The following is a 27,207-nucleotide window of genomic DNA, read 5'->3' on the forward strand; positions in this document are numbered from 1 at the left end:
ATAGGTTCAATTCATCTATAGGAATGATTCTGGATAAATTTCATTGCGAGTTTTTCAAAGTTGATCGCGCTTTTTTATTCGCGATGGTTACGAGTCCAAATTCAATGAACAAACATTTCTATCACTTTGAAGTGATTTTCTATTCATCCATTGGGACTGGGAGGGTAAATTTTCATTTTTGAATGTCAACGGCCATATCACGTAGAACGCACCTGGTCTCGTCAGCTCCCAGAAGTTAAGTTACGTCGAGTCCCGTTAGTACTTGGAAGGGTGACCGCTTGGGAATACGGGATGTCGTTGGCGATGAATAGTTTGTTTTCAATAACAAATTTCTTGAATTTTTTTTTCAATCGCGATGGTTACCAGTCCAAATTCGTAGATAAAACATTTCAATGCCTTAGAGATAGGTTCAATTCATCTATAAAAATGATTCTGGATCAATTCCATTGAGAGTTTTTCAAAGTTTATCGCGTTTTTTAATCGCGATGGTTACCAATCCAAATTCGTCGATCAAAATATCAATGGCATAGAGATAGGTTCAATTCATCTATAGGAATGATTCTGGATGAATTTCATTGCGAGTTTTTCAAAGTTTATCGCGCTTTTTTATTCGCGATGGTTACGAGTCCAAATTCAATGAATAAACATTTCTATCACTTTGAAGTGATTTTCTATTCATCCATTGGGAGTGGGAGGGTAAATTTTCATTTTTGAATGTCAACGGCCACATCACGTAGAACGCACCTGGTCTCGTCAGCTCCCAGAAGTTAAGTTACGTCGAGTCCCGTTAGTACTTGGAAGGGTGACCGCTTGGGAATACGGGATGTCGTTGGCGATGAATAGTTTGTTTTCAATAACAAATTTCTTGAATTTTTTTTTCAATCACGATGGTTACCAGTCCAAATTCGTAGATAAAACATTTCAATGCCTTAGAGATAGGTTCAATTCATCTATAAAAATGATTCTGGATCAATTCCATTGAGAGTTTTTCAAAGTTTATCGCGTTTTTTAATCGCGATGGTTACCAATCCAAATTCGTCGATCAAAATATCAATGGCATAGAGATAGGTTCAATTCATCTATAGGAATGATTCTGGATGAATTTCTTTGCGAGTTTTTCAAAGTTTATCGCGCTTTTTTATTCGCGATGGTTACCAATCCAAATTCGTCGATCAAAATATCAATGGCATAGAGATAGGTTCAATTCATCTATAGGAATGATTCCGGATGAATTTCATTGCGAGTTTTTCAAAGTTTATCGCGCTTTTTTATTCGCGATGGTTACGAGTCCAAATTCAATGAATAAACATTTCTATCACTTTGAAGTGATTTTCTATTCATCCATTGGGACTGGGAGGGTAAATTTTCATTTTTGAATGTCAACGGCCATATCACGTAGAACGCACCTGGTCTCGTCAGCTCCCAGAAGTTAAGTTACGTCGAGTCCCGTTAGTACTTGGAAGGGTGACCGCTTGGGAATACGGGATGTCGTTGGCGATGAATAGTTTGTTTTCAATAACAAATTTCTTGAATTTTTTTTTCAATCACGATGGTTACCAGTCCAAATTCGTAGATAAAACATTTCAATGCCTTAGAGATAGGTTCAATTCATCTATAAAAATGATTCTGGATCAATTCCATTGAGAGTTTTTCAAAGTTTATCGCGTTTTTTAATCGCGATGGTTACCAATCCAAATTCGTCGATCAAAATATCAATGGCATAGAGATAGGTTCAATTCATCTATAGGAATGATTCTGGATGAATTTCATTGCGAGTTTTTCAAAGTTTATCGCGCTTTTTTATTCGCGATGGTTACGAGTCCAAATTCAATGAACAAACATTTCTATCACTTTGAAGTGATTTTCTATTCATCCATTGGGACTGGGAGGGTAAATTTTCATTTTTGAATGTCAACGGCTATATCACGTAGAACGCACCTGGTCTCGTCAGCTCCCAGAAGTTAAGTTACGTCGAGTCACGTTAGTACTTGGAAGGGTGACCGCTTGGGAATACGGGATGTCGTTGGCGATGAATAGTTTGTTTTCAATAACAAATTTCTTGAATTTTTTTTTCAATCGCGATGGTTACCAGTCCAAATTCGTAGATAAAACATTTCAATGCCTTAGAGATAGGTTCAATTCATCTATAAGAATGATTCTGGATCAATTCCATTGAGAGTTTTTCAAAGTTTATCGCGTTTTTTAATCGTGATGGTTACCAATCCAAATTCGTCGATCAAAATATCAATGGCATAGAGATAGGTTCAATTCATCTATAGGAATGATTCTGGATAAATTTCATTGCGAGTTTTTCAAAGTTGATCGCGCTTTTTTATTCGCGATGGTTACGAGTCCAAATTCAATGAACAAACATTTCTATCACTTTGAAGTGATTTTCTATTCATCCATTGGGACTGGGAGGGTAAATTTTCATTTTTGAATGTCAACGGCCATATCACGTAGAACGCACCTGGTCTCGTCAGCTCCCAGAAGTTAAGTTACGTCGAGTCCCGTTAGTACTTGGAAGGGTGACCGCTTGGGAATACGGGATGTCGTTGGCGATGAATAGTTTGTTTTCAATAACAAATTTCTTGAATTTTTTTTTCAATCGCGATGGTTACCAGTCCAAATTCGTAGATAAAACATTTCAATGCCTTAGAGATAGGTTCAATTCATCTATAAGAATGATTCTGGATCAATTCCATTGAGAGTTTTTCAAAGTTTATCGCGTTTTTTAATCGCGATGGTTACCAGTCCAAATTCGTAGATCAAAAATATCAATGGCATAGAGATAGGTTCAATTCATCTATAGGAATGATTCTGGATAAATTTCATTGCGAGTTTTTCAAAGTTGATCGCGCTTTTTTATTCGCGATGGTTACGAGTCCAAATTCAATGAACAAACATTTCTATCACTTTGAAGTGATTTTCTATTCATCCATTGGGACTGGGAGGGTAAATTTTCATTTTTGAATGTCAACGGCCATATCACGTAGAACGCACCTGGTCTCGTCAGCTCCCAGAAGTTAAGTTACGTCGAGTCCCGTTAGTACTTGGAAGGGTGACCGCTTGGGAATACGGGATGTCGTTGGCGATGAATAGTTTGTTTTCAATAACAAATTTCTTGAATTTTTTTTTCAATCGCGATGGTTACCAGTCCAAATTCGTAGATAAAACATTTCAATGCCTTAGAGATAGGTTCAATTCATCTATAAGAATGATTCTGGATCAATTCCATTCAGAGTTTTTCAAAGTTTATCGCGTTTTTTCATCGTGATGGTTACCAATCCAAATTCGTCGATCAAAATATCAATGGCATAGGGATAGGTTCAATTCATCTATAGGAATGATTCTGGATGAATTTCATTGCGAGTTTTTCAAAGTTTATCGCGCTTTTTTATTCGCGATGGTTACGAGTCCAAATTCAATGAACAAACATTTCTATCACTTTGAAGTGATTTTCTATTCATCCATTGGGACTGGGAGGGTAAATTTTCATTTTTGAATGTCAACGGCCATATCACGTAGAACGCACCTGGTCTCGTCAGCTCCCAGAAGTTAAGTTACGTCGAGTCCCGTTAGTACTTGGAAGGGTGACCGCTTGGGAATACGGGATGTCGTTGGCGATGAATAGTTTGTTTTCAATAACAAATTTCTTGAATTTTTTTTTCAATCGCGATGGTTACCAGTCCAAATTCGTAGATAAAACATTTCAATGCCTTAGAGATAGGTTCAATTCATCTATAAGAATGATTCTGGATCAATTCCATTCAGAGTTTTTCAAAGTTTATCGCGTTTTTTCATCGTGATGGTTACCAATCCAAATTCGTCGATCAAAATATCAATGGCATAGGGATAGGTTCAATTCATCTATAGGAATGATTCTGGATGAATTTCATTGCGAGTTTTTCAAAGTTTATCGCGCTTTTTTATTCGCGATGGTTACGAGTCCAAATTCAATGAACAAACATTTCTATCACTTTGAAGTGATTTTCTATTCATCCATTGGGAATGGAAGGGTAAATTTTCATTTCTGAATGTCAACGGCCATATCGAGTAGAACGCACCTGGTCTCGTCAGCTCCCAGAAGTTAAGTTACGTCGAGTCCTGTTAGTACTTGGAAGGGTGACCGCTTGGGAATACGGGATGTCGTTGGCGATGAATAGTTTGTTTTCAATAACAAATTTCTTGAAATTTTTTTTCAATCACGATGGTTACCAGTCCAAATTCGTAGATAAAACATTTCAATGCCTTAGAGATAGGTTCAATTCATCTATAAGAATGATTATGGATCAATTCCATTGAGAGTTTTTCAAAGTTTATCGCGTTTTTTAATCGCGATGGTTACCAGTCCAAATTCGTAGATCAAAAATATCAATGGCATAGAGATAGGTTCAATTCATCTATAGGAATGATTCTGGATAAATTTCATTGCGAGTTTTTCAAAGTTTATCGCGCTTTTTTATTCGCGATGGTTACGAGTCCAAATTCAATGAACAAACATTTCTATCACTTTGAAGTGATTTTCTATTCATCCATTGGGACTGGGAGGGTAAATTTTCATTTTTGAATGTCAACGGCCATATCACGTAGAACGCACCTGGTCTCGTCAGCTCCCAGAAGTTAAGTTACGTCGAGTCCCGTTAGTACTTGGAAGGGTGACCGCTTGGGAATACGGGATGTCGTTGGCGATGAATAGTTTGTTTTCAATAACAAATTTCTTGAATTTTTTTTTCAATCGCGATGGTTACCAGTCCAAATTTGTAGATAAAACATTTCAATGCCTTAGAGATAGGTTCAATTCATCTATAAGAATGATTCTGGATCAATTCCATTGAGAGTTTTTCAAAGTTTATCGCGTTTTTTAATCGTGATGGTTACCAATCCAAATTCGTCGATCAAAATATCAATGGCATAGAGATAGGTTCAATTCATCTATAGGAATGATTCCGGATGAATTTCATTGCGAGTTTTTCAAAGTTTATCGCGCTTTTTTATTCGCGATGGTTACGAGTCCAAATTCAATGAACAAACATTTCTATCACTTTGAAGTGATTTTCTATTCATCCATTGGGAATGGAAAGGTAAATTTTCATTGCTGAATGTCAACGGCCATATCGAGTAGAACGCACCTGGTCTCGTCAGCTCCCAGAAGTTAAGTTACGTCGAGTCCTGTTAGTACTTGGAAGGGTGACCGCTTGGGAATACGGGATGTCGTTGGCGATGAATAGTTTGTTTTCAATAACAAATTTCTTGAAATTTTTTTTCAATCACGATGGTTACCAGTCCAAATTCGTAGATAAAACATTTCAATGCCTTAGAGATAGGTTCAATTCATCTATAAGAATGATTATGGATCAATTCCATTGAGAGTTTTTCAAAGTTTATCGCGTTTTTTAATCGCGATGGTTACCAGTCCAAATTCGTAGATCAAAAATATCAATGGCATAGAGATAGGTTCAATTCATCTATAGGAATGATTCTGGATAAATTTCATTGCGAGTTTTTCAAAGTTTATCGCGCTTTTTTATTCGCGATGGTTACGAGTCCAAATTCAATGAACAAACATTTCTATCACTTTGAAGTGATTTTCTATTCATCCATTGGGACTGGGAGGGTAAATTTTCATTTTTGAATGTCAACGGCCATATCACGTAGAACGCACCTGGTCTCGTCAGCTCCCAGAAGTTAAGTTACGTCGAGTCCCGTTAGTACTTGGAAGGGTGACCGCTTGGGAATACGGGATGTCGTTGGCGATGAATAGTTTGTTTTCAATAACAAATTTCTTGAATTTTTTTTTCAATCGCGATGGTTACCAGTCCAAATTTGTAGATAAAACATTTCAATGCCTTAGAGATAGGTTCAATTCATCTATAAGAATGATTCTGGATCAATTCCATTGAGAGTTTTTCAAAGTTTATCGCGTTTTTTAATCGTGATGGTTACCAATCCAAATTCGTCGATCAAAATATCAATGGCATAGAGATAGGTTCAATTCATCTATAGGAATGATTCCGGATGAATTTCATTGCGAGTTTTTCAAAGTTTATCGCGCTTTTTTATTCGCGATGGTTACGAGTCCAAATTCAATGAACAAACATTTCTATCACTTTGAAGTGATTTTCTATTCATCCATTGGGAATGGAAAGGTAAATTTTCATTGCTGAATGTCAACGGCCATATCGAGTAGAACGCACCTGGTCTCGTCAGCTCCCAGAAGTTAAGTTACGTCGAGTCCTGTTAGTACTTGGAAGGGTGACCGCTTGGGAATACGGGATGTCGTTGGCGATGAATAGTTTGTTTTCAATAACAAATTTCTTGAAATTTTTTTTCAATCACGATGGTTACCAGTCCAAATTCGTAGATAAAACATTTCAATGCCTTAGAGATAGGTTCAATTCATCTATAAGAATGATTATGGATCAATTCCATTGAGAGTTTTTCAAAGTTTATCGCGTTTTTTAATCGCGATGGTTACCAGTCCAAATTCGTAGATCAAAAATATCAATGGCATAGAGATAGGTTCAATTCATCTATAGGAATGATTCTGGATAAATTTCATTGCGAGTTTTTCAAAGTTTATCGCGCTTTTTTATTCGCGATGGTTACGAGTCCAAATTCAATGAACAAACATTTCTATCACTTTGAAGTGATTTTCTATTCATCCATTGGGACTGGGAGGGTAAATTTTCATTTTTGAATGTCAACGGCCATATCACGTAGAACGCACCTGGTCTCGTCAGCTCCCAGAAGTTAAGTTACGTCGAGTCCCGTTAGTACTTGGAAGGGTGACCGCTTGGGAATACGGGATGTCGTTGGCGATGAATAGTTTGTTTTCAATAACAAATTTCTTGAATTTTTTTTTCAATCACGATGGTTACCAGTCCAAATTCGTAGATAAAACATTTCAATGCCTTAGAGATAGGTTCAATTCATCTATAAAAATGATTCTGGATCAATTCCATTGAGAGTTTTTCAAAGTTTATCGCGTTTTTTAATCGCGATGGTTACCAATCCAAATTCGTCGATCAAAATATCAATGGCATAGAGATAGGTTTAATTCATCTATAGGAATGATTCTGGATGAATTTCATTGCGAGTTTTTCAAAGTTTATCGCGCTTTTTTATTCGCGATGGTTACGAGTCCAAATTCAATGAACAAACATTTCTATCACTTTGAAGTGATTTTCTATTCATCCATTGGGACTGGGAGGGTAAATTTTCATTTTTGAATGTCAACGGCTATATCACGTAGAACGCACCTGGTCTCGTCAGCTCCCAGAAGTTAAGTTACGTCGAGTCACGTTAGTACTTGGAAGGGTGACCGCTTGGGAATACGGGATGTCGTTGGCGATGAATAGTTTGTTTTCAATAACAAATTTCTTGAATTTTTTTTTCAATCGCGATGGTTACCAGTCCAAATTCGTAGATAAAACATTTCAATGCCTTAGAGATAGGTTCAATTCATCTATAAGAATGATTCTGGATCAATTCCATTGAGAGTTTTTCAAAGTTTATCGCGTTTTTTAATCGTGATGGTTACCAATCCAAATTCGTCGATCAAAATATCAATGGCATAGAGATAGGTTCAATTCATCTATAGGAATGATTCTGGATGAATTTCATTGCGAGTTTTTCAAAGTTTATCGCGCTTTTTTATTCGCGATGGTTACGAGTCCAAATTCAATGAACAAACATTTCTATCACTTTGAAGTGATTTTCTATTCATCCATTGGGAATGGAAGGGTAAATTTTCATTGCTGAATGTCAACGGCCATATCGAGTAGAACGCACCTGGTCTCGTCAGCTCCCAGAAGTTAAGTTACGTCGAGTCCTGTTAGTACTTGGAAGGGTGACCGCTTGGGAATACGGGATGTCGTTGGCGATGAATAGTTTGTTTTCAATAACAAATTTCTTGAAATTTTTTTTCAATCACGATGGTTACCAGTCCAAATTCGTAGATAAAACATTTCAATGCCTTAGAGATAGGTTCAATTCATCTATAAGAATGATTATGGATCAATTCCATTGAGAGTTTTTCAAAGTTTATCGCGTTTTTTAATCGCGATGGTTACCAGTCCAAATTCGTAGATCAAAAATATCAATGGCATAGAGATAGGTTCAATTCATCTATAGGAATGATTCTGGATAAATTTCATTGCGAGTTTTTCAAAGTTGATCGCGCTTTTTTATTCGCGATGGTTACGAGTCCAAATTCAATGAACAAACATTTCTATCACTTTGAAGTGATTTTCTATTCATCCATTGGGACTGGGAGGGTAAATTTTCATTTTTGAATGTCAACGGCCATATCACGTAGAACGCACCTGGTCTCGTCAGCTCCCAGAAGTTAAGTTACGTCGAGTCCTGTTAGTACTTGGAAGGGTGACCGCTTGGGAATACGGGATGTCGTTGGCGATGAATAGTTTGTTTTCAATAACAAATTTCTTGAAATTTTTTTTCAATCACGATGGTTACCAGTCCAAATTCGTAGATAAAACATTTCAATGCCTTAGAGATAGGTTCAATTCATCTATAAGAATGATTATGGATCAATTCCATTGAGAGTTTTTCAAAGTTTATCGCGTTTTTTAATCGCGATGGTTACCAGTCCAAATTCGTAGATCAAAAATATCAATGGCATAGAGATAGGTTCAATTCATCTATAGGAATGATTCTGGATAAATTTCATTGCGAGTTTTTCAAAGTTTATCGCGCTTTTTTATTCGCGATGGTTACGAGTCCAAATTCAATGAACAAACATTTCTATCACTTTGAAGTGATTTTCTATTCATCCATTGGGACTGGGAGGGTAAATTTTCATTTTTGAATGTCAACGGCCATATCACGTAGAACGCACCTGGTCTCGTCAGCTCCCAGAAGTTAAGTTACGTCGAGTCCCGTTAGTACTTGGAAGGGTGACCGCTTGGGAATACGGGATGTCGTTGGCGATGAATAGTTTGTTTTCAATAACAAATTTCTTGAATTTTTTTTTCAATCGCGATGGTTACCAGTCCAAATTCGTAGATAAAACATTTCAATGCCTTAGAGATAGGTTCAATTCATCTATAAGAATGATTATGGATCAATTTCATTGAGAGTTTTTCAAAGTTTATCGCGTTTTTTAATCGCGATGGTTACCAGTCCAAATTCGTAGATCAAAAATATCAATGGCATAGAGATAGGTTCAATTCATCTATAGGAATGATTCTGGATAAATTTCATTGCGAGTTTTTCAAAGTTGATCGCGCTTTTTTATTCGCGATGGTTACGAGTCCAAATTCAATGAACAAACATTTCTATCACTTTGAAGTGATTTTCTATTCATCCATTGGGACTGGGAGGGTAAATTTTCATTTTTGAATGTCAAAGGCCATATCGAGTAGAACGCACCTGGTCTCGTCAGCTCCCAGAAGTTAAGTTACGTCGAGTCCTGTTAGTACTTGGAAGGGTGACCGCTTGGGAATACGGGATGTCGTTGGCGATGAATAGTTTGTTTTCAATAACAAATTTCTTGAAATTTTTTTTCAATCACGATGGTTACCAGTCCAAATTCGTAGATAAAACATTTCAATGCCTTAGAGATAGGTTCAATTCATCTATAAGAATGATTCTGGATCAATTCCATTGAGAGTTTTTCAAAGTTTATCGCGTTTTTTAATCGTGATGGTTACCAATCCAAATTCGTCGATCAAAATATCAATGGCATAGAGATAGGTTCAATTCATCTATAGGAATGATTCTGGATGAATTTCATTGCGAGTTTTTCAAAGTTTATCGCGCTTTTTTATTCGCGATGGTTACGAGTCCAAATTCAATGAACAAACATTTCTATCACTTTGAAGTGATTTTCTATTCATCCATTGGGAATGGAAGGGTAAATTTTCATTGCTGAATGTCAACGGCCATATCGAGTAGAACGCACCTGGTCTCGTCAGCTCCCAGAAGTTAAGTTACGTCGAGTCCTGTTAGTACTTGGAAGGGTGACCGCTTGGGAATACGGGATGTCGTTGGCGATGAATAGTTTGTTTTCAATAACAAATTTCTTGAAATTTTTTTTCAATCACGATGGTTACCAGTCCAAATTCGTAGATAAAACATTTCAATGCCTTAGAGATAGGTTCAATTCATCTATAAGAATGATTCTGGATCAATTCCATTGAGAGTTTTTCAAAGTTTATCGCGTTTTTTAATCGTGATGGTTACCAATCCAAATTCGTCGATCAAAATATCAATGGCATAGAGATAGGTTCAATTCATCTATAGGAATGATTCTGGATGAATTTCATTGCGAGTTTTTCAAAGTTTATCGCGCTTTTTTATTCGCGATGGTTACGAGTCCAAATTCAATGAATAAACATTTCTATCACTTTGAAGTGATTTTCTATTCATCCATTGGGAATGGAAGGGTAAATTTTCATTGCTGAATGTCAACGGCCATATCGAGTAGAACGCACCTGGTCTCGTCAGCTCCCAGAAGTTAAGTTACGTCGAGTCCTGTTAGTACTTGGAAGGGTGACCGCTTGGGAATACGGGATGTCGTTGGCGATGAATAGTTTGTTTTCAATAACAAATTTCTTGAAATTTTTTTTCAATCACGATGGTTACCAGTCCAAATTCGTAGATAAAACATTTCAATGCCTTAGAGATAGGTTCAATTCATCTATAAGAATGATTATGGATCAATTCCATTGAGAGTTTTTCAAAGTTTATCGCGTTTTTTAATCGCGATGGTTACCAGTCCAAATTCGTAGATCAAAAATATCAATGGCATAGAGATAGGTTCAATTCATCTATAGGAATGATTCTGGATAAATTTCATTGCGAGTTTTTCAAAGTTTATCGCGCTTTTTTATTCGCGATGGTTACGAGTCCAAATTCAATGAACAAACATTTCTATCACTTTGAAGTGATTTTCTATTCATCCATTGGGACTGGGAGGGTAAATTTTCATTTTTGAATGTCAACGGCCATATCGAGTAGAACGCACCTGGTCTCGTCAGCTCCCAGAAGTTAAGTTACGTCGAGTCCTGTTAGTACTTGGAAGGGTGACCGCTTGGGAATACGGGATGTCGTTGGCGATGAATAGTTTGTTTTCAATAACAAATTTCTTGAAATTTTTTTTCAATCACGATGGTTACCAGTCCAAATTCGTAGATAAAACATTTCAATGCCTTAGAGATAGGTTCAATTCATCTATAAGAATGATTCTGGATCAATTCCATTGAGAGTTTTTCAAAGTTTATCGCGTTTTTTAATCGTGATGGTTACCAATCCAAATTCGTCGATCAAAATATCAATGGCATAGAGATAGGTTCAATTCATCTATAGGAATGATTCTGGATGAATTTCATTGCGAGTTTTTCAAAGTTTATCGCGCTTTTTTATTCGCGATGGTTACGAGTCCAAATTCAATGAATAAACATTTCTATCACTTTGAAGTGATTTTCTATTCATCCATTGGGAATGGAAGGGTAAATTTTCATTGCTGAATGTCAACGGCCATATCGAGTAGAACGCACCTGGTCTCGTCAGCTCCCAGAAGTTAAGTTACGTCGAGTCCTGTTAGTACTTGGAAGGGTGACCGCTTGGGAATACGGGATGTCGTTGGCGATGAATAGTTTGTTTTCAATAACAAATTTCTTGAAATTTTTTTTCAATCACGATGGTTACCAGTCCAAATTCGTAGATAAAACATTTCAATGCCTTAGAGATAGGTTCAATTCATCTATAAGAATGATTATGGATCAATTCCATTGAGAGTTTTTCAAAGTTTATCGCGTTTTTTAATCGCGATGGTTACCAGTCCAAATTCGTAGATCAAAAATATCAATGGCATAGAGATAGGTTCAATTCATCTATAGATTTCTGGATAAATTTCATTGCGAGTTTTTCAAAGTTTATCGCGCTTTTTTATTCGCGATGGTTACGAGTCCAAATTCAATGAACAAACATTTCTATCACTTTGAAGTGATTTTCTATTCATCCATTGGGACTGGGAGGGTAAATTTTCATTTTTGAATGTCAACGGCCATATCGAGTAGAACGCACCTGGTCTCGTCAGCTCCCAGAAGTTAAGTTACGTCGAGTCCTGTTAGTACTTGGAAGGGTGACCGCTTGGGAATACGGGATGTCGTTGGCGATGAATAGTTTGTTTTCAATAACAAATTTCTTGAAATTTTTTTTCAATCACGATGGTTACCAGTCCAAATTCGTAGATAAAACATTTCAATGCCTTAGAGATAGGTTCAATTCATCTATAAGAATGATTCTGGATCAATTCCATTGAGAGTTTTTCAAAGTTTATCGCGTTTTTTAATCGTGATGGTTACCAATCCAAATTCGTCGATCAAAATATCAATGGCATAGAGATAGGTTCAATTCATCTATAGGAATGATTCTGGATGAATTTCATTGCGAGTTTTTCAAAGTTTATCGCGCTTTTTTATTCGCGATGGTTACGAGTCCAAATTCAATGAACAAACATTTCTATCACTTTGAAGTGATTTTCTATTCATCCATTGGGAATGGAAGGGTAAATTTTCATTGCTGAATGTCAACGGCCATATCGAGTAGAACGCACCTGGTCTCGTCAGCTCCCAGAAGTTAAGTTACGTCGAGTCCTGTTAGTACTTGGAAGGGTGACCGCTTGGGAATACGGGATGTCGTTGGCGATGAATAGTTTGTTTTCAATAACAAATTTCTTGAAATTTTTTTTCAATCACGATGGTTACCAGTCCAAATTCGTAGATAAAACATTTCAATGCCTTAGAGATAGGTTCAATTCATCTATAAGAATGATTATGGATCAATTCCATTGAGAGTTTTTCAAAGTTTATCGCGTTTTTTAATCGCGATGGTTACCAGTCCAAATTTGTAGATCAAAAATATCAATGGCATAGAGATAGGTTCAATTCATCTATAGGAATGATTCTGGATAAATTTCATTGCGAGTTTTTCAAAGTTGATCGCGCTTTTTTATTCGCGATGGTTACGAGTCCAAATTCAATGAACAAACATTTCTATCACTTTGAAGTGATTTTCTATTCATCCATTGGGACTGGGAGGGTAAATTTTCATTTTTGAATGTCAACGGCCATATCACGTAGAACGCACCTGGTCTCGTCAGCTCCCAGAAGTTAAGTTACGTCGAGTCCCGTTAGTACTTGGAAGGGTGACCGCTTGGGAATACGGGATGTCGTTGGCGATGAATAGTTTGTTTTCAATAACAAATTTCTTGAATTTTTTTTTCAATCGCGATGGTTACCAGTCCAAATTCGTAGATAAAACATTTCAATGCCTTAGAGATAGGTTCAATTCATCTATAAGAATGATTCTGGATCAATTCCATTGAGAGTTTTTCAAAGTTTATCGCGTTTTTTAATCGTGATGGTTACCAATCCAAATTCGTCGATCAAAATATCAATGGCATAGAGATAGGTTCAATTCATCTATAGGAATGATTCTGGATGAATTTCATTGCGAGTTTTTCAAAGTTTATCGCGCTTTTTTATTGGCGATGGTTACGAGTCCAAATTCAATGAATAAACATTTCTATCACTTTGAAGTGATTTTCTATTCATCCATTGGGAATGGAAGGGTAAATTTTCATTGCTGAATGTCAACGGCCATATCGAGTAGAACGCACCTGGTCTCGTCAGCTCCCAGAAGTTAAGTTACGTCGAGTCCTGTTAGTACTTGGAAGGGTGACCGCTTGGGAATACGGGATGTCGTTGGCGATGAATAGTTTGTTTTCAATAACAAATTTCTTGAAATTTTTTTTCAATCACGATGGTTACCAGTCCAAATTCGTAGATAAAACATTTCAATGCCTTAGAGATAGGTTCAATTCATCTATAAGAATGATTATGGATCAATTCCATTGAGAGTTTTTCAAAGTTTATCGCGTTTTTTAATCGCGATGGTTACCAGTCCAAATTCGTAGATCAAAAATATCAATGGCATAGAGATAGGTTCAATTCATCTATAGGAATGATTCTGGATAAATTTCATTGCGAGTTTTTCAAAGTTTATCGCGCTTTTTTATTCGCGATGGTTACGAGTCCAAATTCAATGAACAAACATTTCTATCACTTTGAAGTGATTTTCTATTCATCCATTGGGACTGGGAGGGTAAATTTTCATTTTTGAATGTCAACGGCCATATCACGTAGAACGCACCTGGTCTCGTCAGCTCCCAGAAGTTAAGTTACGTCGAGTCCCGTTAGTACTTGGAAGGGTGACCGCTTGGGAATACGGGATGTCGTTGGCGATGAATAGTTTGTTTTCAATAACAAATTTCTTGAATTTTTTTTTCAATCGCGATGGTTACCAGTCCAAATTCGTAGATAAAACATTTCAATGCCTTAGAGATAGGTTCAATTCATCTATAAGAATGATTCTGGATCAATTCCATTGAGAGTTTTTCAAAGTTTATCGCGTTTTTTAATCGTGATGGTTACCAATCCAAATTCGTCGATCAAAATATCAATGGCATAGAGATAGGTTCAATTCATCTATAGGAATGATTCTGGATGAATTTCATTGCGAGTTTTTCAAAGTTTATCGCGCTTTTTTATTCGCGATGGTTACGAGTCCAAATTCAATGAACAAACATTTCTATCACTTTGAAGTGATTTTCTATTCATCCATTGGGACTGGGAGGGTAAATTTTCATTTTTGAATGTCAACGGCCATATCACGTAGAACGCACCTGGTCTCGTCAGCTCCCAGAAGTTAAGTTACGTCGAGTCCCGTTAGTACTTGGAAGGGTGACCGCTTGGGAATACGGGATGTCGTTGGCGATGAATAGTTTGTTTTCAATAACAAATTTCTTGAATTTTTTTTTCAATCGCGATGGTTACCAGTCCAAATTCGTAGATAAAAAATTTCAATGCCTTAGAGATAGGTTCAATTCATCTATAAGAATGATTCTGGATCAATTCCATTGAGAGTTTTTCAAAGTTTATCGCGTTTTTTAATCGTGATGGTTACCAATCCAAATTCGTCGATCAAAATATCAATGGCATAGAGATAGGTTCAATTCATCTATAGGAATGATTCTGGATGAATTTCATTGCGAGTTTTTCAAAGTTTATCGCGCTTTTTTATTCGCGATGGTTACGAGTCCAAATTCAATGAATAAACATTTCTATCACTTTGAAGTGATTTTCTATTCATCCATTGGGAATGGAAGGGTAAATTTTCATTGCTGAATGTCAACGGCCATATCGAGTAGAACGCACCTGGTCTCGTCAGCTCCCAGAAGTTAAGTTACGTCGAGTCCTGTTAGTACTTGGAAGGGTGACCGCTTGGGAATACGGGATGTCGTTGGCGATGAATAGTTTGTTTTCAATAACAAATTTCTTGAAATTTTTTTTCAATCACGATGGTTACCAGTCCAAATTCGTAGATAAAACATTTCAATGCCTTAGAGATAGGTTCAATTCATCTATAAGAATGATTATGGATCAATTCCATTGAGAGTTTTTCAAAGTTTATCGCGTTTTTTAATCGCGATGGTTACCAGTCCAAATTCGTAGATCAAAAATATCAATGGCATAGAGATAGGTTCAATTCATCTATAGGAATGATTCTGGATAAATTTCATTGCGAGTTTTTCAAAGTTTATCGCGCTTTTTTATTCGCGATGGTTACGAGTCCAAATTCAATGAACAAACATTTCTATCACTTTGAAGTGATTTTCTATTCATCCATTGGGACTGGGAGGGTAAATTTTCATTTTTGAATGTCAACGGCCATATCACGTAGAACGCACCTGGTCTCGTCAGCTCCCAGAAGTTAAGTTACGTCGAGTCCCGTTAGTACTTGGAAGGGTGACCGCTTGGGAATACGGGATGTCGTTGGCGATGAATAGTTTGTTTTCAATAACAAATTTCTTGAATTTTTTTTTCAATCGCGATGGTTACCAGTCCAAATTCGTAGATAAAACATTTCAATGCCTTAGAGATAGGTTCAATTCATCTATAAGAATGATTCTGGATCAATTCCATTGAGAGTTTTTCAAAGTTTATCGCGTTTTTTAATCGTGATGGTTACCAATCCAAATTCGTCGATCAAAATATCAATGGCATAGAGATAGGTTCAATTCATCTATAGGAATGATTCTGGATGAATTTCATTGCGAGTTTTTCAAAGTTTATCGCGCTTTTTTATTCGCGATGGTTACGAGTCCAAATTCAATGAATAAACATTTCTATCACTTTGAAGTGATTTTCTATTCATCCATTGGGAATGGAAGGGTAAATTTTCATTGCTGAATGTCAACGGCCATATCGAGTAGAACGCACCTGGTCTCGTCAGCTCCCAGAAGTTAAGTTACGTCGAGTCCTGTTAGTACTTGGAAGGGTGACCGCTTGGGAATACGGGATGTCGTTGGCGATGAATAGTTTGTTTTCAATAACAAATTTCTTGAAATTTTTTTTCAATCACGATGGTTACCAGTCCAAATTCGTAGATAAAACATTTCAATGCCTTAGAGATAGGTTCAATTCATCTATAAGAATGATTATGGATCAATTCCATTGAGAGTTTTTCAAAGTTTATCGCGTTTTTTAATCGCGATGGTTACCAGTCCAAATTTGTAGATCAAAAATATCAATGGCATAGAGATAGGTTCAATTCATCTATAGGAATGATTCTGGATAAATTTCATTGCGAGTTTTTCAAAGTTTATCGCGCTTTTTTATTCGCGATGGTTACGAGTCCAAATTCAATGAACAAACATTTCTATCACTTTGAAGTGATTTTCTATTCATCCATTGGGAATGGAAGGGTAAATTTTCATTGCTGAATGTCAACGGCCATATCGAGTAGAACGCACCTGGTCTCGTCAGCTCCCAGAAGTTAAGTTACGTCGAGTCCTGTTAGTACTTGGAAGGGTGACCGCTTGGGAATACGGGATGTCGTTGGCGATGAATAGTTTGTTTTCAATAACAAATTTCTTGAAATTTTTTTTCAATCACGATGGTTACCAGTCCAAATTCGTAGATAAAACATTTCAATGCCTTAGAGATAGGTTCAATTCATCTATAAGAATGATTATGGATCAATTCCATTGAGAGTTTTTCAAAGTTTATCGCGTTTTTTAATCGCGATGGTTACCAGTCCAAATTTGTAGATCAAAAATATCAATGGCATAGAGATAGGTTCAATTCATCTATAGGAATGATTCTGGATAAATTTCATTGCGAGTTTTTCAAAGTTTATCGCGCTTTTTTATTCGCGATGGTTACGAGTCCAAATTCAATGAACAAACATTTCTATCACTTTGAAGTGATTTTCTATTCATCCATTGGGAATGGAAGGGTAAATTTTCATTGCTGAATGTCAACGGCCATATCGAGTAGAACGCACCTGGTCTCGTCAGCTCCCAGAAGTTAAGTTACGTCGAGTCCTGTTAGTACTTGGAAGGGTGACCGCTTGGGAATACGGGATGTCGTTGGCGATGAATAGTTTGTTTTCAATAACAAATTTCTTGAAATTTTTTTTCAATCACGATGGTTACCAGTCCAAATTCGTAGATAAAACATTTCAATGCCTTAGAGATAGGTTCAATTCATCTATAAGAATGATTATGGATCAATTCCATTGAGAGTTTTTCAAAGTTTATCGCGTTTTTTAATCGCGATGGTTACCAGTCCAAATTTGTAGATCAAAAATATCAATGGCATAGAGATAGGTTCAATTCATCTATAGGAATGATTCTGGATAAATTTCATTGCGAGTTTTTCAAAGTTTATCGCGCTTTTTTATTCGCGATGGTTACGAGTCCAAATTCAATGAACAAACATTTCTATCACTTTGAAGTGATTTTCTATTCATCCATTGGGACTGGGAGGGTAAATTTTCATTTTTGAATGTCAACGGCCATATCACGTAGAACGCACCTGGTCTCGTCAGCTCCCAGAAGTTAAGTTACGTCGAGTCCCGTTAGTACTTGGAAGGGTGACCGCTTGGGAATACGGGATGTCGTTGGCGATGAATAGTTTGTTTTCAATAACAAATTTCTTGAAATTTTTTTTCAATCACGATGGTTACCAGTCCAAATTCGTAGATAAAACATTTCAATGCCTTAGAGATAGGTTCAATTCATCTATAAGAATGATTATGGATCAATTCCATTGAGAGTTTTTCAAAGTTTATCGCGTTTTTTAATCGCGATGGTTACCAGTCCAAATTCGTAGATCAAAAATATCAATGGCATAGAGATAGGTTCAATTCATCTATAGGAATGATTCTGGATAAATTTCATTGCGAGTTTTTCAAAGTTTATCCCGCTTTTTTATTCGCGATGGTTACGAGTCCAATTCAATGAACAAACATTTCTATCACTTTGAAGTGATTTTCTATTCATCCATTGGGACTGGGAGGGTAAATTTTCATTTTTGAATGTCAACGGCCATATCACGTAGAACGCACCTGGTCTCGTCAGCTCCCAGAAGTTAAGTTACGTCGAGTCCTGTTAGTACTTGGAAGGGTGACCGCTTGGGAATACGGGATGTCGTTGGCGATGAATAGTTTGTTTTCAATAACAAATTTCTTGAAATTTTTTTTCAATCACGATGGTTACCAGTCCAAATTCGTAGATAAAACATTTCAATGCCTTAGAGATAGGTTCAATTCATCTATAAGAATGATTATGGATCAATTCCATTGAGAGTTTTTCAAAGTTTATCGCGTTTTTTAATCGCGATGGTTACCAGTCCAAATTTGTAGATCAAAAATATCAATGGCATAGAGATAGGTTCAATTCATCTATAGGAATGATTCTGGATAAATTTCATTGCGAGTTTTTCAAAGTTTATCGCGCTTTTTTATTCGCGATGGTTACGAGTCCAAATTCAATGAACAAACATTTCTATCACTTTGAAGTGATTTTCTATTCATCCATTGGGACTGGGAGGGTAAATTTTCATTTTTGAATGTCAACGGCCATATCACGTAGAACGCACCTGGTCTCGTCAGCTCCCAGAAGTTAAGTTACGTCGAGTCCCGTTAGTACTTGGAAGGGTGACCGCTTGGGAATACGGGATGTCGTTGGCGATGAATAGTTTGTTTTCAATAACAAATTTCTTGAATTTTTTTTTCAATCGCGATGGTTACCAGTCCAAATTCGTAGATAAAACATTTCAATGCCTTAGAGATAGGTTCAATTCATCTATAAGAATGATTCTGGATCAATTCCATTGAGAGTTTTTCAAAGTTAATCGCGTTTTTTAATCGTGATGGTTACCAATCCAAATTCGTCGATCAAAATATCAATGGCATAGAGATAGGTTCAATTCATCTATAGGAATGATTCTGGATGAATTTCATTGCGAGTTTTTCAAAGTTTATCGCGCTTTTTTATTCGCGATGGTTACGAGTCCAAATTCAATGAATAAACATTTCTATCACTTTGAAGTGATTTTCTATTCATCCATTGGGAATGGAAGGGTAAATTTTCATTGCTGAATGTCAACGGCCATATCGAGTAGAACGCACCTGGTCTCGTCAGCTTCCAGAAGTTAAGTTACGTCGAGTCCTGTTAGTACTTGGAAGGGTGACCGCTTGGGAATACGGGATGTCGTTGGCGATGAATAGTTTGTTTTCAATAACAAATTTCTTGAAATTTTTTTTCAATCACGATGGTTACCAGTCCAAATTCGTAGATAAAACATTTCAATGCCTTAGAGATAGGTTCAATTCATCTATAAGAATGATTATGGATCAATTCCATTGAGAGTTTTTCAAAGTTTATCGCGTTTTTTAATCGCGATGGTTACCAGTCCAAATTTGTAGATCAAAAATATCAATGGCATAGAGATAGGTTCAATTCATCTATAGGAATGATTCTGGATAAATTTCATTGCGAGTTTTTCAAAGTTTATCGCGCTTTTTTATTCGCGATGGTTACGAGTCCAAATTCAATGAACAAACATTTCTATCACTTTGAAGTGATTTTCTATTCATCCATTGGGACTGGGAGGGTAAATTTTCATTTTTGAATGTCAACGGCCATATCACGTAGAACGCACCTGGTCTCGTCAGCTCCCAGAAGTTAAGTTACGTCGAGTCCCGTTAGTACTTGGAAGGGTGACCGCTTGGGAATACGGGATGTCGTTGGCGATGAATAGTTTGTTTTCAATAACAAATTTCTTGAATTTTTTTTTCAATCGCGATGGTTACCAGTCCAAATTCGTAGATAAAACATTTCAATGCCTTAGAGATAGGTTCAATTCATCTATAGGAATGATTCTGGATAAATTTCATTGCGAGTTTTTCAAAGTTTATCGCGCTTTTTTATTCGCGATGGTTACGAGTCCAAATTCAATGAACAAACATTTCTATCACTTTGAAGTGATTTTCTATTCATCCATTGGGACTGGGAGGGTAAATTTTCATTTTTGAATGTCAACGGCCATATCACGTAGAACGCACCTGGTCTCGTCAGCTCCCAGAAGTTAAGTTACGTCGAGTCCCGTTAGTACTTGGAAGGGTGACCGCTTGGGAATACGGGATGTCGTTGGCGATGAATAGTTTGTTTTCAATAACAAATTTCTTGAATTTTTTTTTCAATCGCGATGGTTACCAGTCCAAATTCGTAGATAAAACATTTCAATGCCTTAGAGATAGGTTCAATTCATCTATAAGAATGATTCTGGATCAATTCCATTGAGAGTTTTTCAAAGTTAATCGCGTTTTTTAATCGTGATGGTTACCAATCCAAATTCGTCGATCAAAATATCAATGGCATAGAGATAGGTTCAATTCATCTATAGGAATGATTCTGGATGAATTTCATTGCGAGTTTTTCAAAGTTTATCGCGCTTTTTTATTCGCGATGGTTACGAGTCCAAATTCAATGAATAAACATTTCTATCACTTTGAAGTGATTTTCTATTCATCCATTGGGAATGGAAGGGTAAATTTTCATTGCTGAATGTCAACGGCCATATCGAGTAGAACGCACCTGGTCTCGTCAGCTTCCAGAAGTTAAGTTACGTCGAGTCCTGTTAGTACTTGGAAGGGTGACCGCTTGGGAATACGGGATGTCGTTGGCGATGAATAGTTTGTTTTCAATAACAAATTTCTTGAAATTTTTTTTCAATCACGATGGTTACCAGTCCAAATTCGTAGATAAAACATTTCAATGCCTTAGAGATAGGTTCAATTCATCTATAAGAATGATTATGGATCAATTCCATTGAGAGTTTTTCAAAGTTTATCGCGTTTTTTAATCGCGATGGTTACCAGTCCAAATTTGTAGATCAAAAATATCAATGGCATAGAGATAGGTTCAATTCATCTATAGGAATGATTCTGGATAAATTTCATTGCGAGTTTTTCAAAGTTTATCGCGCTTTTTTATTCGCGATGGTTACGAGTCCAAATTCAATGAACAAACATTTCTATCACTTTGAAGTGATTTTCTATTCATCCATTGGGACTGGGAGGGTAAATTTTCATTTTTGAATGTCAACGGCCATATCACGTAGAACGCACCTGGTCTCGTCAGCTCCCAGAAGTTAAGTTACGTCGAGTCCCGTTAGTACTTGGAAGGGTGACCGCTTGGGAATACGGGATGTCGTTGGCGATGAATAGTTTGTTTTCAATAACAAATTTCTTGAATTTTTTTTTCAATCGCGATGGTTACCAGTCCAAATTCGTAGATAAAACATTTCAATGCCTTAGAGATAGGTTCAATTCATCTATAAGAATGATTATGGATCAATTTCATTGAGAGTTTTTCAAAGTTTATCGCGTTTTTTAATCGCGATGGTTACCAGTCCAAATTCGTAGATCAAAAATATCAATGGCATAGAGATAGGTTCAATTCATCTATAGGAATGATTCTGGATAAATTTCATTGCGAGTTTTTCAAAGTTTATCGCGCTTTTTTATTCGCGATGGTTACGAGTCCAAATTCAATGAACAAACATTTCTATCACTTTGAAGTGATTTTCTATTCATCCATTGGGACTGGGAGGGTAAATTTTCATTTTTGAATGTCAACGGCCATATCACGTAGAACGCACCTGGTCTCGTCAGCTCCTAGAAGTTAAGTTACGTCGAGTCCCGTTAGTACTTGGAAGGGTGACCGCTTGGGAATACGGGATGTCGTTGGCGATGAATAGTTTGTTTTCAATAACAAATTTCTTGAATTTTTTTTTCAATCGCGATGGTTACCAGTCCAAATTCGTAGATAAAACATTTCAATGCCTTAGAGATAGGTTCAATTCATCTATAAGAATGATTCTGGATCAATTCCATTGAGAGTTTTTCAAAGTTTATCGCGTTTTTTAATCGTGATGGTTACCAATCCAAATTCGTCGATCAAAATATCAATGGCATAGAGATAGGTTCAATTCATCTATAGGAATGATTCTGGATGAATTTCATTGCGAGTTTTTCAAAGTTTATCGCGCTTTTTTATTCGCGATGGTTACGAGTCCAAATTCAATGAACAAACATTTCTATCACTTTGAAGTGATTTTCTATTCATCCATTGGGACTGGGAGGGTAAATTTTCATTTTTGAATGTCAACGGCCATATCACGTAGAACGCACCTGGTCTCGTCAGCTCCCAGAAGTTAAGTTACGTCGAGTCCTGTTAGTACTTGGAAGGGTGACCGCTTGGGAATACGGGATGTCGTTGGCGATGAATAGTTTGTTTTCAATAACAAATTTCTTGAAATTTTTTTTCAATCACGATGGTTACCAGTCCAAATTCGTAGATAAAACATTTCAATGCCTTAGAGATAGGTTCAATTCATCTATAAGAATGATTATGGATCAATTCCATTGAGAGTTTTTCAAAGTTTATCGCGTTTTTTAATCGCGATGGTTACCAGTCCAAATTTGTAGATCAAAAATATCAATGGCATAGAGATAGGTTCAATTCATCTATAGGAATGATTCTGGATAAATTTCATTGCGAGTTTTTCAAAGTTTATCGCGCTTTTTTATTCGCGATGGTTACGAGTCCAAATTCAATGAACAAACATTTCTATCACTTTGAAGTGATTTTCTATTCATCCATTGGGACTGGGAGGGTAAATTTTCATTTTTGAATGTCAACGGCCATATCACGTAGAACGCACCTGGTCTCGTCAGCTCCCAGAAGTTAAGTTACGTCGAGTCCCGTTAGTACTTGGAAGGGTGACCGCTTGGGAATACGGGATGTCGTTGGCGATGAATAGTTTGTTTTCAATAACAAATTTCTTGAATTTTTTTTTCAATCGCGATGGTTACCAGTCCAAATTCGTAGATAAAACATTTCAATGCCTTAGAGATAGGTTCAATTCATCTATAAGAATGATTCTGGATCAATTCCATTGAGAGTTTTTCAAAGTTAATCGCGTTTTTTAATCGTGATGGTTACCAATCCAAATTCGTCGATCAAAATATCAATGGCATAGAGATAGGTTCAATTCATCTATAGGAATGATTCTGGATGAATTTCATTGCGAGTTTTTCAAAGTTTATCGCGCTTTTTTATTCGCGATGGTTACGAGTCCAAATTCAATGAATAAACATTTCTATCACTTTGAAGTGATTTTCTATTCATCCATTGGGAATGGAAGGGTAAATTTTCATTGCTGAATGTCAACGGCCATATCGAGTAGAACGCACCTGGTCTCGTCAGCTCCCAGAAGTTAAGTTACGTCGAGTCCTGTTAGTACTTGGAAGGGTGACCGCTTGGGAATACGGGATGTCGTTGGCGATGAATAGTTTGTTTTCAATAACAAATTTCTTGAAATTTTTTTTCAATCACGATGGTTACCAGTCCAAATTCGTAGATAAAACATTTCAATGCCTTAGAGATAGGTTCAATTCATCTATAAGAATGATTATGGATCAATTCCATTGAGAGTTTTTCAAAGTTTATCGCGTTTTTTAATCGCGATGGTTACCAGTCCAAATTTGTAGATCAAAAATATCAATGGCATAGAGATAGGTTCAATTCATCTATAGGAATGATTCTGGATAAATTTCATTGCGAGTTTTTCAAAGTTTATCGCGCTTTTTTATTCGCGATGGTTACGAGTCCAAATTCAATGAACAAACATTTCTATCACTTTGAAGTGATTTTCTATTCATCCATTGGGACTGGGAGGGTAAATTTTCATTTTTGAATGTCAACGGCCATATCGAGTAGAACGCACCTGGTCTCGTCAGCTCCCAGAAGTTAAGTTACGTCGAGTCCTGTTAGTACTTGGAAGGGTGACCGCTTGGGAATACGGGATGTCGTTGGCGATGAATAGTTTGTTTTCAATAACAAATTTCTTGAAATTTTTTTTCAATCACGATGGTTACCAGTCCAAATTCGTAGATAAAACATTTCAATGCCTTAGAGATAGGTTCAATTCATCTATAAGAATGATTATGGATCAATTCCATTGAGAGTTTTTCAAAGTTTATCGCGTTTTTTAATCGCGATGGTTACCAGTCCAAATTTGTAGATCAAAAATATCAATGGCATAGAGATAGGTTCAATTCATCTATAGGAATGATTCTGGATAAATTTCATTGCGAGTTTTTCAAAGTTTATCGCGCTTTTTTATTCGCGATGGTTACGAGTCCAAATTCAATGAACAAACATTTCTATCACTTTGAAGTGATTTTCTATTCATCCATTGGGACTGGGAGGGTAAATTTTCATTTTTGAATGTCAACGGCCATATCACGTAGAACGCACCTGGTCTCGTCAGCTCCCAGAAGTTAAGTTACGTCGAGTCCCGTTAGTACTTGGAAGGGTGACCGCTTGGGAATACGGGATGTCGTTGGCGATGAATAGTTTGTTTTCAATAACAAATTTCTTGAATTTTTTTTTCAATCACGATGGTTACCAGTCCAAATTCGTAGATAAAACATTTCAATGCCTTAGAGATAGGTTCAATTCATCTATAAGAATAATTATGGATCAATTTCATTGAGAGTTTTTCAAAGTTTATCGCGTTTTTTAATCGCGATGGTTACCAGTCCAAATTCGTAGATCAAAAATATCAATGGCATAGAGATAGGTTCAATTCATCTATAGGAATGATTCTGGATGAATTTCATTGCGAGTTTTTCAAAGTTGATCGCGCTTTTTTATTCGCGATGGTTACGAGTCCAAATTCAATGAACAAACATTTCTATCACTTTGAAGTGATTTTCTATTCATCCATTGGGACTGGGAGGGTAAATTTTCATTTTTGAATGTCAACGGCCATATCACGTAGATCGCACCTGGTCTCGTCAGCTCCCAGAAGTTAAGTTACGTCGAGTCCCGTTAGTACTTGGAAGGGTGACCGCTTGGGAATACGGGATGTCGTTGGCGATGAATAGTTTGTTTTCAATAACAAATTTCTTGAATTTTTTTTTTTTCAATCGCGATGGTTACCAGTCCAAATTCGTAGATAAAACATTTCAATGCCTTAGAGATAGGTTCAATTCATCTATAGGAATGATTCTGGATGAATTTCATTGCGAGTTTTTCAAAGTTTATCGCGCTTTTTTATTCGCGATGGTTACGAGTCCAAATTCAATGAACAAACATTTCTATCACTTTGAAGTGATTTTCTATTCATCCATTGGGACTGGGAGGGTAAATTTTCATTTTTGAATGTCAACGGCCATATCACGTAGAACGCACCTGGTCTCGTCAGCTCCCAGAAGTTAAGTTACGTCGAGTCCCGTTAGTACTTGGAAGGGTGACCGCTTGGGAATACGGGATGTCGTTGGCGATGAATAGTTTGTTTTCAATAACAAATTTCTTGAATTTTTTTTTTTTCAATCGCGATGGTTACCAGTCCAAATTCGTAGATAAAACATTTCAATGCCTTAGAGATAGGTTCAATTCATCTATAAGAATGATTATGGATCAATTTCATTGAGAGTTTTTCAAAGTTTATCGCGTTTTTTAATCGCGATGGTTACCAGTCCAAATTCGTAGATCAAAAATATCAATGGCATAGAGATAGGTTCAATTCATCTATAGGAATGATTCTGGATAAATTTCATTGCGAGTTTTTCAAAGTTTATCCCGCTTTTTTATTCGCGATGGTTACGAGTCCAAATTCAATGAACAAACATTTCTATCACTTTGAAGTGATTTTCTATTCATCCATTGGGACTGGGAGGGTAAATTTTCATTTTTGAATGTCAACGGCCATATCACGTAGAACGCACCTGGTCTCGTCAGCTCCCAGAAGTTAAGTTACGTCGAGTCCTGTTAGTACTTGGAAGGGTGACCGCTTTGGAATACGGGATGTCGTTGGCGATGAATAGTTTGTTTTCAATAACAAATTTCTTGAAATTTTTTTTCAATCACGATGGTTACCAGTCCAAATTCGTAGATAAAACATTTCAATGCCTTAGAGATAGGTTCAATTCATCTATAAGAATGATTATGGATCAATTCCATTGAGAGTTTTTCAAAGTTTATCGCGTTTTTTAATCGCGATGGTTACCAGTCCAAATTTGTAGATCAAAAATATCAATGGCATAGAGATAGGTTCAATTCATCTATAGGAATGATTCTGGATAAATTTCATTGCGAGTTTTTCAAAGTTTATCGCGCTTTTTTATTCGCGATGGTTACGAGTCCAAATTCAATGAACAAACATTTCTATCACTTTGAAGTGATTTTCTATTCATCCATTGGGACTGGGAGGGTAAATTTTCATTTTTGAATGTCAACGGCCATATCACGTAGAACGCACCTGGTCTCGTCAGCTCCCAGAAGTTAAGTTACGTCGAGTCCCGTTAGTACTTGGAAGGGTGACCGCTTGGGAATACGGGATGTCGTTGGCGATGAATAGTTTGTTTTCAATAACAAATTTCTTGAATTTTTTTTTCAATCGCGATGGTTACCAGTCCAAATTCGTAGATAAAACATTTCAATGCCTTAGAGATAGGTTCAATTCATCTATAAGAATGATTCTGGATCAATTCCATTGAGAGTTTTTCAAAGTTAATCGCGTTTTTTAATCGTGATGGTTACCAATCCAAATTCGTCGATCAAAATATCAATGGCATAGAGATAGGTTCAATTCATCTATAGGAATGATTCTGGATGAATTTCATTGCGAGTTTTTCAAAGTTTATCGCGCTTTTTTATTCGCGATGGTTACGAGTCCAAATTCAATGAATAAACATTTCTATCACTTTGAAGTGATTTTCTATTCATCCATTGGGAATGGAAGGGTAAATTTTCAT

At 36.6% G+C, this 27,207-nt stretch overlaps 51 pseudogenes; all 51 read left to right on the forward strand.

Moving 5' to 3' along the window:
* The first annotated feature begins 184 nt into the window (after positions 1 to 184).
* On the forward strand, positions 185 to 303 carry LOC124332089 (annotated as a pseudogene).
* Positions 304 to 716: 413 nt separating this feature from the next.
* Positions 717 to 835, forward strand: LOC124334085 (annotated as a pseudogene).
* A 543-nt stretch (positions 836 to 1,378) lies between these two features.
* Positions 1,379 to 1,497, forward strand: LOC124332090 (annotated as a pseudogene).
* A 413-nt stretch (positions 1,498 to 1,910) lies between these two features.
* On the forward strand, positions 1,911 to 2,029 carry LOC124333514 (annotated as a pseudogene).
* Positions 2,030 to 2,442: 413 nt separating this feature from the next.
* Positions 2,443 to 2,561, forward strand: LOC124332091 (annotated as a pseudogene).
* A 414-nt stretch (positions 2,562 to 2,975) lies between these two features.
* On the forward strand, positions 2,976 to 3,094 carry LOC124332092 (annotated as a pseudogene).
* Positions 3,095 to 3,507: 413 nt separating this feature from the next.
* LOC124332093 lies at positions 3,508 to 3,626 on the forward strand (annotated as a pseudogene).
* A 413-nt stretch (positions 3,627 to 4,039) lies between these two features.
* On the forward strand, positions 4,040 to 4,158 carry LOC124329680 (annotated as a pseudogene).
* Positions 4,159 to 4,572: 414 nt separating this feature from the next.
* On the forward strand, positions 4,573 to 4,691 carry LOC124332094 (annotated as a pseudogene).
* Positions 4,692 to 5,104: 413 nt separating this feature from the next.
* Positions 5,105 to 5,223, forward strand: LOC124329681 (annotated as a pseudogene).
* Positions 5,224 to 5,637: 414 nt separating this feature from the next.
* On the forward strand, positions 5,638 to 5,756 carry LOC124332095 (annotated as a pseudogene).
* A 413-nt stretch (positions 5,757 to 6,169) lies between these two features.
* Positions 6,170 to 6,288, forward strand: LOC124329682 (annotated as a pseudogene).
* A 414-nt stretch (positions 6,289 to 6,702) lies between these two features.
* Positions 6,703 to 6,821, forward strand: LOC124332096 (annotated as a pseudogene).
* A 413-nt stretch (positions 6,822 to 7,234) lies between these two features.
* Positions 7,235 to 7,353, forward strand: LOC124333515 (annotated as a pseudogene).
* Positions 7,354 to 7,766: 413 nt separating this feature from the next.
* LOC124329683 lies at positions 7,767 to 7,885 on the forward strand (annotated as a pseudogene).
* A 414-nt stretch (positions 7,886 to 8,299) lies between these two features.
* LOC124333775 lies at positions 8,300 to 8,418 on the forward strand (annotated as a pseudogene).
* Positions 8,419 to 8,832: 414 nt separating this feature from the next.
* On the forward strand, positions 8,833 to 8,951 carry LOC124332097 (annotated as a pseudogene).
* A 414-nt stretch (positions 8,952 to 9,365) lies between these two features.
* LOC124330301 lies at positions 9,366 to 9,484 on the forward strand (annotated as a pseudogene).
* A 413-nt stretch (positions 9,485 to 9,897) lies between these two features.
* Positions 9,898 to 10,016, forward strand: LOC124329684 (annotated as a pseudogene).
* A 413-nt stretch (positions 10,017 to 10,429) lies between these two features.
* Positions 10,430 to 10,548, forward strand: LOC124329685 (annotated as a pseudogene).
* Positions 10,549 to 10,962: 414 nt separating this feature from the next.
* LOC124329686 lies at positions 10,963 to 11,081 on the forward strand (annotated as a pseudogene).
* A 413-nt stretch (positions 11,082 to 11,494) lies between these two features.
* LOC124329687 lies at positions 11,495 to 11,613 on the forward strand (annotated as a pseudogene).
* A 410-nt stretch (positions 11,614 to 12,023) lies between these two features.
* Positions 12,024 to 12,142, forward strand: LOC124329688 (annotated as a pseudogene).
* A 413-nt stretch (positions 12,143 to 12,555) lies between these two features.
* On the forward strand, positions 12,556 to 12,674 carry LOC124329690 (annotated as a pseudogene).
* Positions 12,675 to 13,088: 414 nt separating this feature from the next.
* Positions 13,089 to 13,207, forward strand: LOC124332098 (annotated as a pseudogene).
* Positions 13,208 to 13,620: 413 nt separating this feature from the next.
* LOC124329691 lies at positions 13,621 to 13,739 on the forward strand (annotated as a pseudogene).
* Positions 13,740 to 14,153: 414 nt separating this feature from the next.
* Positions 14,154 to 14,272, forward strand: LOC124332100 (annotated as a pseudogene).
* A 413-nt stretch (positions 14,273 to 14,685) lies between these two features.
* Positions 14,686 to 14,804, forward strand: LOC124332101 (annotated as a pseudogene).
* Positions 14,805 to 15,217: 413 nt separating this feature from the next.
* On the forward strand, positions 15,218 to 15,336 carry LOC124329692 (annotated as a pseudogene).
* Positions 15,337 to 15,750: 414 nt separating this feature from the next.
* LOC124332102 lies at positions 15,751 to 15,869 on the forward strand (annotated as a pseudogene).
* Positions 15,870 to 16,282: 413 nt separating this feature from the next.
* LOC124329694 lies at positions 16,283 to 16,401 on the forward strand (annotated as a pseudogene).
* A 414-nt stretch (positions 16,402 to 16,815) lies between these two features.
* Positions 16,816 to 16,934, forward strand: LOC124329695 (annotated as a pseudogene).
* Positions 16,935 to 17,348: 414 nt separating this feature from the next.
* On the forward strand, positions 17,349 to 17,467 carry LOC124329696 (annotated as a pseudogene).
* A 414-nt stretch (positions 17,468 to 17,881) lies between these two features.
* Positions 17,882 to 18,000, forward strand: LOC124332103 (annotated as a pseudogene).
* Positions 18,001 to 18,413: 413 nt separating this feature from the next.
* On the forward strand, positions 18,414 to 18,532 carry LOC124333776 (annotated as a pseudogene).
* A 414-nt stretch (positions 18,533 to 18,946) lies between these two features.
* LOC124332104 lies at positions 18,947 to 19,065 on the forward strand (annotated as a pseudogene).
* Positions 19,066 to 19,478: 413 nt separating this feature from the next.
* On the forward strand, positions 19,479 to 19,597 carry LOC124330112 (annotated as a pseudogene).
* Positions 19,598 to 20,011: 414 nt separating this feature from the next.
* On the forward strand, positions 20,012 to 20,130 carry LOC124332105 (annotated as a pseudogene).
* Positions 20,131 to 20,414: 284 nt separating this feature from the next.
* On the forward strand, positions 20,415 to 20,533 carry LOC124332106 (annotated as a pseudogene).
* Positions 20,534 to 20,946: 413 nt separating this feature from the next.
* On the forward strand, positions 20,947 to 21,065 carry LOC124330114 (annotated as a pseudogene).
* A 414-nt stretch (positions 21,066 to 21,479) lies between these two features.
* Positions 21,480 to 21,598, forward strand: LOC124332107 (annotated as a pseudogene).
* Positions 21,599 to 22,012: 414 nt separating this feature from the next.
* LOC124334880 lies at positions 22,013 to 22,131 on the forward strand (annotated as a pseudogene).
* A 413-nt stretch (positions 22,132 to 22,544) lies between these two features.
* On the forward strand, positions 22,545 to 22,663 carry LOC124333777 (annotated as a pseudogene).
* Positions 22,664 to 23,077: 414 nt separating this feature from the next.
* LOC124332108 lies at positions 23,078 to 23,196 on the forward strand (annotated as a pseudogene).
* A 413-nt stretch (positions 23,197 to 23,609) lies between these two features.
* On the forward strand, positions 23,610 to 23,728 carry LOC124329697 (annotated as a pseudogene).
* Positions 23,729 to 24,142: 414 nt separating this feature from the next.
* LOC124329698 lies at positions 24,143 to 24,261 on the forward strand (annotated as a pseudogene).
* Positions 24,262 to 24,675: 414 nt separating this feature from the next.
* LOC124332109 lies at positions 24,676 to 24,794 on the forward strand (annotated as a pseudogene).
* A 414-nt stretch (positions 24,795 to 25,208) lies between these two features.
* On the forward strand, positions 25,209 to 25,327 carry LOC124333606 (annotated as a pseudogene).
* A 287-nt stretch (positions 25,328 to 25,614) lies between these two features.
* Positions 25,615 to 25,733, forward strand: LOC124332111 (annotated as a pseudogene).
* Positions 25,734 to 26,150: 417 nt separating this feature from the next.
* On the forward strand, positions 26,151 to 26,269 carry LOC124335287 (annotated as a pseudogene).
* A 414-nt stretch (positions 26,270 to 26,683) lies between these two features.
* On the forward strand, positions 26,684 to 26,802 carry LOC124332112 (annotated as a pseudogene).
* Positions 26,803 to 27,207: the final 405 nt, after the last annotated feature.

This window comes from Daphnia pulicaria, chromosome 3, assembly GCF_021234035.1.
Source record: "Daphnia pulicaria isolate SC F1-1A chromosome 3, SC_F0-13Bv2, whole genome shotgun sequence".
Taxonomy (NCBI): Eukaryota; Metazoa; Arthropoda; class Branchiopoda; order Diplostraca; family Daphniidae; genus Daphnia; species Daphnia pulicaria.